A 12,835-nucleotide genomic window follows, 5' to 3' on the forward strand; every position below is an offset into this window, starting at 1 on the left:
TGCTCCGCTCCGCCCGCGGCCCGGAGGTCGGGTGGGGGCTTCTCGGGCCCGCGGGCCGTTTTCGCGCGCTTGCAGGCGTCGGGATTCGCCCTCGGCGTCCCCCTCCCGCGCCGCGCCGCGCCTAGACAATGGGCCCGGGCGCGGGCCCTTCCTCCCCAGCAGACTGACGCGACTCACAAAAATAGCTCCGGCTCCTGGATCCCCCGCCCTGGCCGCAGCCCTGGCCGCCGCAGCCTCCCTTGGGGAGCGGGTCTCGGGGTCCCCTCTCTGCCGGCGCTGGCACTGCCAGACCCTGGAACGGGGCAGGGAAGGGCAGCGTCAGACCGAGGGGCAGGGGGACGTCAGAGGTGGGGGTGGGGGTGCCGCCCTGGGGAGTGAGGGCGGTGGGGTCACGTCCCCGTTACACCCCCTGGAGAAGGGACAGGACGGCGCTGGCTTCGGTGAGCTGCCAGCCTGCCCGAGCTGCGCCACCCGGACCCAGCCAAGTCGCGTTCCCACCCACCCTCGCGCCCTTGCCCTGCCCTGGGCTCTGCCCTCCCCTCCCCCAGCCCCGCCATGTGACACCCGGGCTCTCTTTCCTGATGAAGTTCCAGGGGGCTTCACCCGGTCGCCTTTACGCTGGAGAGCCCAGGCCTGTGCCCAGGGCGCCCTGGAGGCGCAGCTCTTCCTGGGGGGATAAGCACACCCGCCTGCCCCACATAACTTTTCCTGACCTTTGCCGGACACCCCCCTTGGCTGCCTGGTTTTGTTCCCGCTGGCTCAGCGTGCTGACATCCCGGGTAATGTTAGCATCTGGGGAGAGCACCCCCTGCCACCCACTATGGGAGCTGAGAACCACCTGCCCGCAGGGGAACAGCTCAGCGGGAATCGCAGCACCAGGCTCGGCGTGCGCCTGGGGTTTCAGACATATTCGGGGGCTGAGATGAAATGTGTCTGTAGCTTGGAGTTGGTGGCACCGTGGGTTACAAACACCACTGTTCCCTGGGTTCCACTTCCTGTCAACCCAATTCAATGGTTTTATTGTGGTTTGTAAACACAGAGGGGTGTAAACACCTCTAGGTGCAGAGGAAACTGAGGGTGTGTTATGAACACCCACATCTGGTGTAGAGTCGCTCTGCAGGGGAGGCAACCAGCATGAATTGGGGGGTCACGTCTTCCCAGCTCTAGCTTATGAGACAGAAAAGATGGAAATGGGGTCACGGGGGAAGGAAATGAAAATGTTAATCATTTATGAATAGAAACCAAAATTTTATAAAAATACTTTTCATCTTCCTTTCATAAGTTATGATAAAATATACGATATCGTTAGTACCAAAGCATGTGAGTAGACTCCATCTGCAGAAGGCAGGACAAGTCACCGCATCTTTGGAATTCCCAAGGTGAGCCACTGCATCCCCCACCCTCTGGAATGAGTCCAGGGAATGGAAATGAAATGTCAGGGCTGGAAAAGACCCTTCAGGTCATTCCGATGTCCAGCCCTGCCAATGAGGAAACTGAGACTTGTCCAGGGTGGAAGCTGCAGGCACGCTGCCAGCTCCAAGACCAAAGGCTGAGGGCCTCCTGCTGTGTTCGTCACTCCACCCTCCAGCCACAGGCTGTTTTAATTCAATGGGGAATAAAGTTGTAAACCACCTCAATTCAGTTGCAAAGGACAGAAATGCAACTCAAATTTAGTTGGACAAAAAATATTCACTAACATAATTGGAAAGTTCAAGATAAGGGTTCTCTGCAGGCATGGCTAGATCCAGGAGCTCGAGAAATCTTCAGACTGGGCCCCTCTCCATCTCTCCTCTGTCTTCCTCTGTGTGGATTCTTTCTCCCACTGGCAGCCTATGACTTAGGCCCTTGGTTTAAATCCTAGGCTGGCAAAGCTCCATCTCTTTCTCAGTAAATCTAACAAAAGCCTGGGACACACATCTCTTTGGCCTGCCTGGCCCACACCGAATCAAGCACGATTGTCCAGGAGGGTGAACTCACTGATTGACACGGCCCTGGGGGCTAAAACTGGGGAGGGTGGTTTCCAAAGAAGAATCAGGGATCTGTTACCAAAACGACAACTGATAGTGAATAAGCAAAAATAACAGATGTTAGCGTAATTCATGAGGATGTCATTTCAGTTATTGGAAACCCTGGGAAGGCAGGATTTTGTGTTTTGATTTTCTTGGCTCTCTTCAATCCCTGCCCCATAGGTAGCCACCTTCTCATGAGACTGTTCTTTTTTTTCTCTTTTCTCTCTGCCACAGACAGGGCTGAGGCCAGGCACCAGCCCCAAATGGGACTTTGCTTAGCAGCCTGGGACCTTTGGAAAGGGACAGACCAGCATGGAAGCCTCTTCATGTGGCTCCCACAAATGATCTCAACATAATACTCCTTTACGTCATTTTCTTCTACCCCAGTCAGGTCTTGCGTTTATTTTAAGGATAGTAGGAGAGACAGATTTTAGTAAAATACCCGATGTGTTTTCTCCGTGCTGTACTCATTACTACCAACAGCCTTGGTGGTTTTGACTACAGCCCCCACATTTTGCGCCCTCATGGTGGGGTTTAGTAATACAGGGCTGTCTGCTGTTCAGTAGAAAAAGCAGACTAATAGACATTAATAGAGCCTTCCAGAACAGAGCCGTTAAACAGCAACTCAGCATAATTGAATAGCAACCACTCTACATTCTAATTTTGCTCACCAGGTGATAAGTTGATTTTACAATTGATAATTTAACTTCTAACACATAAAAATGTCATTCGGTTGAGTCAACTAGGACCTTTTTTAAAAATACGGATTTTAACTGAAAAGTGCTAGAATTAGGAAAAGGAAAGTAATGTTTACCACTCATGTCAGACATGAAAGGCCTGCTTCCAGCGTATTTCTTCGTGGACATCCATCAGGGCTAACAGCTTGGCATTGCTGACAGAGCACGTGGGTGCTATTTATTTCTTCCCCAGGTTCCAGCTATGTGGCAATACCTACCTCACCATGCCTCAAGCTTCCCGTCTCTAAAATGTATCTAACACGTGGTGGTTGTGAAGATGAAATGAAATGACACATGTACAGAGTTTGACACAATGCCTGGCACATGGTGTCTAATAAATGTCAGCTTTTATAGCTGCAAGATGTACATTGCCATTTAAATACAGATGCTCCTGACTTACGATGGTTCAACTGAATGATTTTTTTTACTTTATCGTGGTGCGGAAGCTGTACTCATTCAGTAGAAACTGTACTAAAAAGTGTCCACACAAGTGTTCTGTTTTTCACTTTCAGGACAGTGGTCAATAAGTTACATTATTTATTTTTTATAGTCAATAGTTCATTATAAATAGGCTTTGTGTGAGACGATTTTGCCCAGCTGTAGGCTAATGTAAGTGTTCTGAGCAGGTTTAATATAGGCAAGGCTAAGCAATGGTGTTTGGTGGGTTAGATGTATTAAATGTATTTTTGACTTATAGTATTTTCATCTTATGGTGGGTTTAATCAGGATATGACCCTGTGTTAGGCCCAGGAGCGTCTGTAATGATGGCTGCCCCATTGATTCTACTGAATGAAATATATTGGCCACAGTGTACCATTTTTTCATTTTAATAATCAGAATAAGACATTTCTCAAAGAATAGCGTGCACTTATGTCCTATCTGAAAAGAATTTCACTTCTAGCAGCACCGATATGTCAGGCCCTCTCTCTCTTATTCTGCACCAAGATGGCTTTACTCCCAGAGAAGAACTCATTTATATCACGTAAACAGAATGCAATAACCTGGCAGTAATTTTGAAATTGCATCCTAAAATATTTTCCTTTTTTTCCCTTTCAAGTCTTAGAAATGAAATGTGCCACCAATGAAAATAACTTTTGAGTGAATCTAACTAATGGAACAATAAATTACATCATTATTATCTTTGCAAAGGTGCGCATCGTATCTATGCTTGAGTATGTACAAGGGTAAAGATCAGAACATGGGTGTGTGTGCCTGTACACACACAGGTGAGTGTGTCATTCTTTGCATGTTCAGACTGGAAATCTGCTGTGGAACGCTGGGTTCAGGTTCCCTGCCCCATGCTTAACTGTTATAATACAGGAGTGCCCTCTACCGAGCTTCTGGTATAATAGATAAAGCCCTCTCTAGAGGCACATTTGCCTAATGCATAGTAAACATTCGATCCATTTTTAGTGAATGAATGGGTGGATAAGTGATTCCCTAACCACATTCTCTATTTGGAGTTGCAGGACTAGTTCTCTTAAAGCCCCACTGGTTAAACTGAGAAAGTGCCTAGGGCCCATGGTGCTTCTGTTTTGAGAATCAGAGCTTGGAGGCATCCGTTCTCAGATGCTGGCTTGAGTCTTGTCTGTGACACCTGTGGGGAACAGTAGGGGTTATTTGCCAGGAGAGGGGATTCAGGAAGCTGGCAGAGCAGGAAGGGATTCTATCGGGAAGCTGTTCAAAGAATCATGAATTGGTGGAAGAGATCAGAAAACAGCATCCTAGCTGAGATAAGCGATGGGAAGAAACCAAATTTTTGCATCTAATGCAGTGGGCAGGCATGGGCAGCCATAAATGGAGAAGGGGGCCGGGAGTCAAGAACGAAGGCCTCCTAGACAGAGACGGCATCACGGTCTGCAGCGGCCAAAGCCAGGTGTCCAGGGTTGAAACCCTCGACGAGAACCACCCAACATTCTCTGAAGCCCTGGGGAGTGCTGGACTGGCGATGTCTCCACGGCTTCAGCCACCTGCCCCCAACTCCAGACTACACTTGGAAGTGACTAAAAGAAATCAGCGCCAGGGGAAGCTTTGTGAATGGGGCTAGATTTGGAGAGAGGCAAATAAGAATCTGTGATGCTTGCAGGCTCTTGCTTTATTCAACGGGTCCAAAGCCTGGAAATAAAAAGAATCCATTACTCTATTGTACATTCCAGTTTATGGTTTGAAGAAAAAAAAAAAAAGAAAAAAGCCAGTGAGCTTAGCAAAATGTTGGATTTTGCTAAGCAACAGGGCTGAAACAATTCAGCTTCTTACTTTTCCAACAACCACTACTACGAGGGTTTTGTGGGGTTGTTGCTGTTTTTGGCAAAAAAAAAGAAAAAAAAAAAGCTGAAAGACTTTTTCCCTATTCGAGTCTTCATTAATAATTATCAAACTATTATATGCATAAGATAGATATGAAAATTTAGAAGCCATTATCTTTTCTACGAATATTATTTTTAGATATAATTCTTATGTAAGATTGTTTTAAATGTCTCCCTAATACTTAAATTGCATTCATTAAGTGAACTGTTATCAAGGACATTAAGACCCTTAACTTTGAAACTCAGGACTCAAGGCGATTAAAAATGACAGAAAAGTTCTTGTGTTAGTGCCAGTATCCTTTCAGTTGAAGGGGAAGAAAAGGCTTGGTATGCAAAAGTTATTTCTGATTCCTTTAATAATTCAATCACCGTAATTAAATTTCTACTCTAATAGCTACAGTGAAGAAAAAAGCTGGTCACAGTAAACACGGGGTGATTAGAGAGCTGTGCTATGAACCAAGAAGCATTTGATGGAAACTTGATCAATTTCATTTCCCCTGCCCCCTCCTCCCCAGGTGAACTGGGATGCCTATTATTTTCATTTAATTAAAACCCAGTTGGCTGGACCCAGGAGAAATGAGACAATCGTGCTTTTGTGCCTCTATCAAGCCCCATCGCTCTCTTAACTGCAGCCTGGAGGATGGGGTGTGTTGCCAGGTCTCCCTTCCTGTGCTGTGTGGTCACCCTGGATGACATTCCCCTTTTCGTACAATAGTTGGCTTTTTGTGGAACTGTCCTCTCTGACTGTGGCACAGACATCCGAATAGAGCTCTTTGGCTCATTGCTGCTTTTGTTGGAGTAATAGCCACTTAAGATGATTATTTCTTCCTTCTGAGTTACACTGTGCTTATGTAACATACCGCTTTGTTCCATCAATCATAGAAAATCCTTTTTACTCCCTTACTCCCTCCAACTTCCTGAAACTGCTTTCCTAAGGTCATTGGTGACCAATGGAAAAATCCACAGGCCTGTTGGTTCCCTTCTCACCTGGTCTTTCATTCGACCCTGTTGACCCTTCCATCCTTCTTAAAATTCTTCCCTAAGGAAACTGACTGGCCTGGAAACTGGCAGGAGTTCCCTCACTCTTTGCCACTCCTCTTGCTGCCACTAAGATGTGGGACTGAGCCATGCCGACGACTGTCTGGGATGGAGATGCTCACAGGTGCAGGGGGGCACCACCCCCTAGACACGTGTCTGCAGCCCTATGCTCCCCTCCCCTCTCTGATCACTGTTAGCCTCCACTTGTCTTCTCATGAGTCATCAGCCCACAGAAGGTGGGTGGTCCCCAATCTCTGGCCTTGGACATTCTCCTTTCATCACACAGGAGTGAGTCCCCACTACCTCTTGGGATTTCTCAATCTCTATCACTGTCAAAAGCCAGAAGAGCTGAACATGAGGTATTGCCCTCAGAGCTCTCTCTACATGTACATCTCCACCAGGATCGTCCAGCAAGTGCATCAGACCAGCAGCAGGCAACAGACCGCAGCGCCTTTCCCTTCCCTCTGCTCACCCCCAACATCATGTCAAGCAGCCTGGATGATTCTACTTCAGAAATGGCTCTTGGGAATTTTAAATCACATTTATTGGTTTTTCTTTGTTTAAGACAGTCCCCTTTATTTATGTCTTTGAGGAATGCAGAATATACTTCCATTCTTGCATTTGAAAAGGAGCAAATTCACCCAGGCACATGCCTGTATCCACTCTGCTTGCATACCAGGAAAGAGGGCAGCTAATCCAGTTGGCCTGAACCTAATACTTTCTTGGGTCCCATTTCATTGGTGAACAATAAAGGGATACACTTCCCAGAGTAGGCTCAATGTCCCTGTCACCACCTGTCATGCGGCAGGTAAGCTCTGTGGGACTGGCCTGGGTATAGTCAGGGATAGAGAAGGTAAGTATGGCTTAGATACTTGGCTTAAGCTGCTTTCTTCAGTCTAATTTTTATCACAAAGTTCTAGGAAAAGGTGGGAGAAGTTGGTCATCAAAGTTTGCCCAGCTTGCTAACGCAATGCTACTTGGTTCATACGGGAATGAAGGGATTTAGGCCTCAAAACCCAAATCTCAACCTCTATCATGACCCAAAAGGACATTCCAGTAAACTTTTTGGCATCCCATATAGAACATGGAGAGACATGACCTCTAGCCTACAGTAGAGAGAACTCTAAGGATTGTTGTGTATTTTTCCCCCATTTATTTATTTTTATCAGCTCTCGCATATAAGTGAGAATATGAGGTATTTCTCTTTCTGTGCCAGGCTTATTTCACTTAATATATTTTTCTCTAAGTCCATCCATGTAGCTGCAAATGGTAGTATTTCATTCTTTTTTACAGCAGAGCAGTATTCCAAGAATCACAATAATTCCTTGAACTGGCTAAGATAAGTGAACAGATATGATGTTGATGGGGTGGGGAGGGGGCAGAGGGGGAGGAGGAAAGGAGGAATTGGTAAAGGGACATGAAAATCAACTACATTGCATACTGATAAATTAAAAAAATAAAATAAAAAACAAAGAGAGAGAGAGAAAAAACTCTAAGGAAAAAAGAGACCCAAATAAAAAGGCACCAAGATAAGATAAAAGGACAGTGGCACACAAAATAATGGAGGAGAATGTAATTATTCCTCTTCCTTCCTTATATTCCTCTTTTTTTCTTATTCTTTGGTTTTTATTCTGGTCAAAGGCTTCACAGTTTTGTGGAGAACCCAGCCCTTTAATTGTTCATAGTGGAGCAGACTTCTCTTTCCAGGGAAACAGATGGACGTTCAAGAGAACTGAGGAATGACTGAGTGGATCATTTTTAGTGCTTTCTGACCAGGCAAAACATTCAGATGGCATAACGTTCATAGGTACAAAAAGGTATTCAGTGGAAAGGAGGTCTCTGTCCCACCCCCGCTCACCTGGTCCTCCTTAGAGGAGACCGCATTTATCATTGATTTGTGCCTCCTTCCAAAGATGTAATTACTCTTTTCCGGAGAGCTCTGTCTTAGAATGTATTTAGGCTTCTCCAGAACCTAAGCAAAGGAAGCAGAGGAAGAACAGTGTCCTATATTAATTTGATGCTGATAGTCTGGAAGAGCTAAAAAAAATGACCATGAAACACCAGGGTAAAGTATTCCAGAAACTACAAGACTTTTTTTTTTTTTTTTCTTTTTTTGAGAAAGGAAGATGTTACCAGATCTTTCCTGTTGCAGTTACTGAAGACCTTCAGTTCACCGCCTGGCCTTGCCCAGGCCCTGAGCCCAGGAGGACTTCTGTTCCAAGAGCAACTGGGCCCTGGAGTCACCTTGAGAATTGAAGCCCCTTGTGCATTTCTAGGGCACCCACCCCTGGTCGTCAGCCTTGCACAGTGCCACTGCACACCCACTGTCCAGAAGACTGGGCTTCTGCTCCATCCTTCTTGGTGGGCACCTGAGAGCCACCAGCTATTTGGAGGCAGCCTCCCCCTCCCTTGTCTCTTGCGTCTGTATCTACAGCTGCTTGTCAGCCTCTTCCATGACCCAGATGCAGCCCAAGTTTGTCCCATTTTTGATGGACTGGCTCAGACAGGAAAAGCAAGGATAACTGTAAACAGTAACTCCAGAAAATGAGCTAGCAGTTTTCCAGCCTGTTATGGCTTAGGATGAAAAGACAAAATAAAGAAAAACCAAAGCAAAAAAAAAAAAAAAAAAAAGAGAGAGAGAGAGAGAGAATACATTTAATTTCTGTGATGGAAGAAGCTGACTTACCTGTTGTTGAATTCTAATTTATTTATCTAGTATTTCCTAACTTAATTTCCAGCCTGCTGCTCACAGACCACATCTCTGACATGATTTTATCTAGTGTTAAATGGGCAAAATAATTGAAATAAAAACAATCCTAGGTTTTTCCTTGCCAAAGAAGTCATAAACTCAAATATAAAAATTTAGGCTTAGTGATAATTCAAGAAACCAGCATAAAAATCATATGTGGCCATGGGGACACAGAGTTGACTGTAGACAGGAGTCTTCCCTAAAAAGTTGTTTGTACTAGCCCCAAACTGCAATACCTGTCTGTAACAATACTGTTAGATAATCTAAGATACTTCCATGCAATCAAAACTTCAAAACTGTTCAAAAGAATGAGATGAATTTTTGTGTGTTGATATGAAGATAACCCAGATATTGCTAAGTAAAAAAGCATGGTTCACGAAGTCTCCCATCTCTATGAAAAAAGATGTGTGCATATGTACGTGTGTGTGTGAGAGAAAGAGCTGATATGCTGGGAATTTTCCAAAACATACACAAAAAACTATTGGTAATGCTTATCTGTGGACAATTGGAACTGAGTATGTGAAATGGAAAGGGGCCTTATGTTTCATTGTAAGCCTTTTATACAGCTTGAATTTGTTTTCTATGTGCATGAAAATATTATTTTCATAATAACAAAGAAAGTCAAAAAACCCCATTTAGCTAATAAATGATGCACACAAAGAAAAAAATGCCTGCATACATATGCAGATTTAAGAAGCCCTAAATTTTGTACTGCATTCTAAAAAGAATTAAAATAAATATAACAAGTGTCCAGAGAGTGAGTTGCCACACCAGCAAATGTCAGCAATCCACAAGTAAGTGAGATTCATGAAAGTAGCCTTCAAGCATGACTGAGATGTGGACCTTGGGAAGCTCTTTCGGGGGCAGATTTATAGAGAGCATCATTTCCCTCTAGAGCTGCTATTCTGCTACTTCAAGGTCAGGCTGACAAGGTTAAATGAAACATTAACATTTAGCAGTACTTTCCCGAGTAGGTGTAAGTGCAGAAGAGGTTTAGCTGTTCTGAAACTTTTAACCTTCTGGAAAGGTGCAATACCGCCAAAGTCCCAAGTTCTTCACAGGGTTTTCAAATGATTCTCTCCAGGGCTGACCCTGAGATACAGAACAATGAACTGAAACATGCCCAAGGTACCGGACACATTTTGTGCTATTACTTAAAAATTCACCCTTCTGCTGTGTATGCATGCAAATTATGTTTCATAATGACATTTAATCTACATATCATTAGTACTTCATCACATGACAGTGTTGGAAAAGTAGTTTCCCATCAGTTTCTGTAGGAAGTAGAGAACTAACTTCACACAAGGTTTTTTCACATATTCTGTATTAATTTAGACAAAACTACACATACCAGTCTTAGAAGAAGAGCAGGCAGAGAGGAAGAGTTGGGTCTTTCACATTTGGTGCATGACTTATGAATATCTAGGCAGTTTCCTGTGTTAAAAAAAAGGTCACCTTTCATTTTAGAAGGATGTGTGCTATTTACATTTTTTCCTTCTTTTCTGCCCAAAATAGAAGCATTCTCTATCTTGTTAAATGTGTACAATAGTAACAAACACTCTTCTCTCTTTCAAGCCTCAATGCATCTTGTTGAAGTAACATTTTCTTGAAGAAATCATTCTTCCAGACCATTTTTAATTTTTAATGAAATTCTTAATGAAATTGTGCGAGGAACTGAAATGTGTAGAATAAAATATCGTCATTCAGGGAATAACTGAGTATGCCAGGGTGGTAAAACATGTCAGTATGACTGGTATTGATCTTGTCTGCTCACATCAAATCGACCTTTGCCTTCTCCACAGTAATTTCGGTAAAGTCATTACCTTTTTTCCCCTAGGGTATCATAAAGACCCAAGCCAAAGAACTTAGTCAGCACGTTTGATTTGCCCAGGATCTGTCTATACAGCTGTCTGTTTTTCTCATTCTAGAAACTTCTGTCATAATCACCAATACATAGAATTGGAAATGTTGTAAAAATGTCAGAGGATTCTCTAAGGCACCTGTACTTCATGTGATCTTATAATCAAATTGGTGACATCACCATTTCTTCTGATTTTTAGTGTTTTTTTTCTCTTTGTTGAAGTCATCCTCCAGATAAACACCTTCTGCAACAAAGAATTGATTTTTTAATGCTGTGTTTAGATTGCTTGAAATGGACCTCTGGTGTTTATAATCTCTAGATGTTGGTACAACACTAACAGGAGTGTTAACATAGTAGCCAAAGTATATTGTTTCCACAGTTAATCTTGTTTCTGTAAATGCACTGGATCTTCATTTCTCTACTCCTCAAGTTACTTCTAGTGAGGGAAGTTCCCTCACTTTACATGAATTACTGAGCATAAAACACTTTCCTTATTTTGTATATTATTAGAGGGTAAATGGAACCAATGCCATTTTGTGTCCCACTTGCCATGTTGACTCCTGATTAACCTCATTCCTTTGCTTTGCTGACCAGTTACACCTTATCCTTAGGGCAAATGTAAAGGGAACATAGATTTCAGGGTGTGAGTCATTTATTATAGCAGGAAGCAACAGTGGTCTGAGTACTAAAATCACAAAGGCTCCCTCTCCCTCCCCACAACCTCAGGAATCACAAGACACCTGGTGAATGATGTTATAATCTTATTTTTCTTAGGATATTTCCTTGAAATTATTCTTAGCAGCAGGGTTTTTCGCTGTATAAACATTGCCTAGCCTGCAGAGAGAAAGCACTCATCTGCTGACATCTGATTCTTCACTGCTTCCAGCTTTCCTGTCTGTAAGTCACCCAATTAATAAATATCTCTGCCTACCGAATGAACCTGCCCACTTCCTTCTTTGGTCACTTAATCCCTCTCAATTTAGAGGGCATTGTACATTAACCCCCTCCTCAAACAGATATGCATGAAGATATTCTATGTTAATCTGCAGTGGAAGAACCATGATTGATTTATTCACAAATACCTATTAAGATTATTTAAACCTTAATAATGACCAAGATCCTCACTGGTTGATAATGGGGGAAAAGATGTCTACAATTGTCCAAGATGTGATGTCTCTACTCAGGAACTTTACTATCTGTTGAGGAATTAAGTAATTATACATTTTTAGAAAATGAATCTCTTTCATTTCTCCCTCTTGTGCTTTTCCTTTCTTCTTATTACCCACCCCCCTCACCCTTTCCTTTTTTCAGATCTCTAGTTTCTTTTCTTTCTTCCTCCCTTTTCTTCTCCTTCTCTGTTTGTATCGTATATGAACTAGTACATGAACTGGTACCACTGGGGGTCTTTAGGGCCAAAGAATGGCTCACTCACTGTTTTGGGTCAAGCAGTCCTGTCTTCTGCTGAGTCTTTGTTCTCCTCCCACCCCGACTGATAAATGGGGCCTCTCTCAAGGGTCACAGAAAGTCTGCAATGATCCCAGCCTTGCAAGGTCTTTCTCCCACCCTTCTTGTGGAGTAACAGCTTCTATTGCCAACCTGGGCCATGGGATGTGCCTAAAGTGTTTGTCCCACCTCCATGCCAAATAAACTACAACAGAAACAACAAAAGAGAGGACTTTCAGACAGGTAAATGAGAAAACTACCTGCAGACAGGTAACTGAGAGAACTACCTGACGGATAGCCAAGGGTCATTTGCCATCACACACCTGCTGCTGTGTGAGAGCCAGAAAAACATACCTGCACATGCAGTAGACACATATGCTCCAGAGCCACAATGTCATACTCCATGTCTGTAATATAGGAAAACCTTCAAGTGAAATACAGGGAATCAGTAAATCATTGTTTCAAACATGTTCTCTGGGGAAATAATTCAATATTCATTCATTTAAGACACAGTTTGTGAATGTACCTTTTGTGCCAGATGAGTAGATTGTAAAACATAGTCCTGATCCCCATGGAGTTTACAGACTAGTGACAAATAGAGCCAAACCATCTGGCAAGGACTGTAGAGTGGGGCAAGTTCTAAGGGAGAGGTGAGCCTGAGCAGGTATGCGGTGTGGGGGGGGGGGGGGGGG

This window comes from Galeopterus variegatus, unplaced genomic scaffold (assembly GCF_000696425.1).
Source record: "Galeopterus variegatus unplaced genomic scaffold, G_variegatus-3.0.2 Scaffold4156, whole genome shotgun sequence".
NCBI classification, from domain to species: domain Eukaryota; kingdom Metazoa; phylum Chordata; class Mammalia; order Dermoptera; family Cynocephalidae; genus Galeopterus; species Galeopterus variegatus.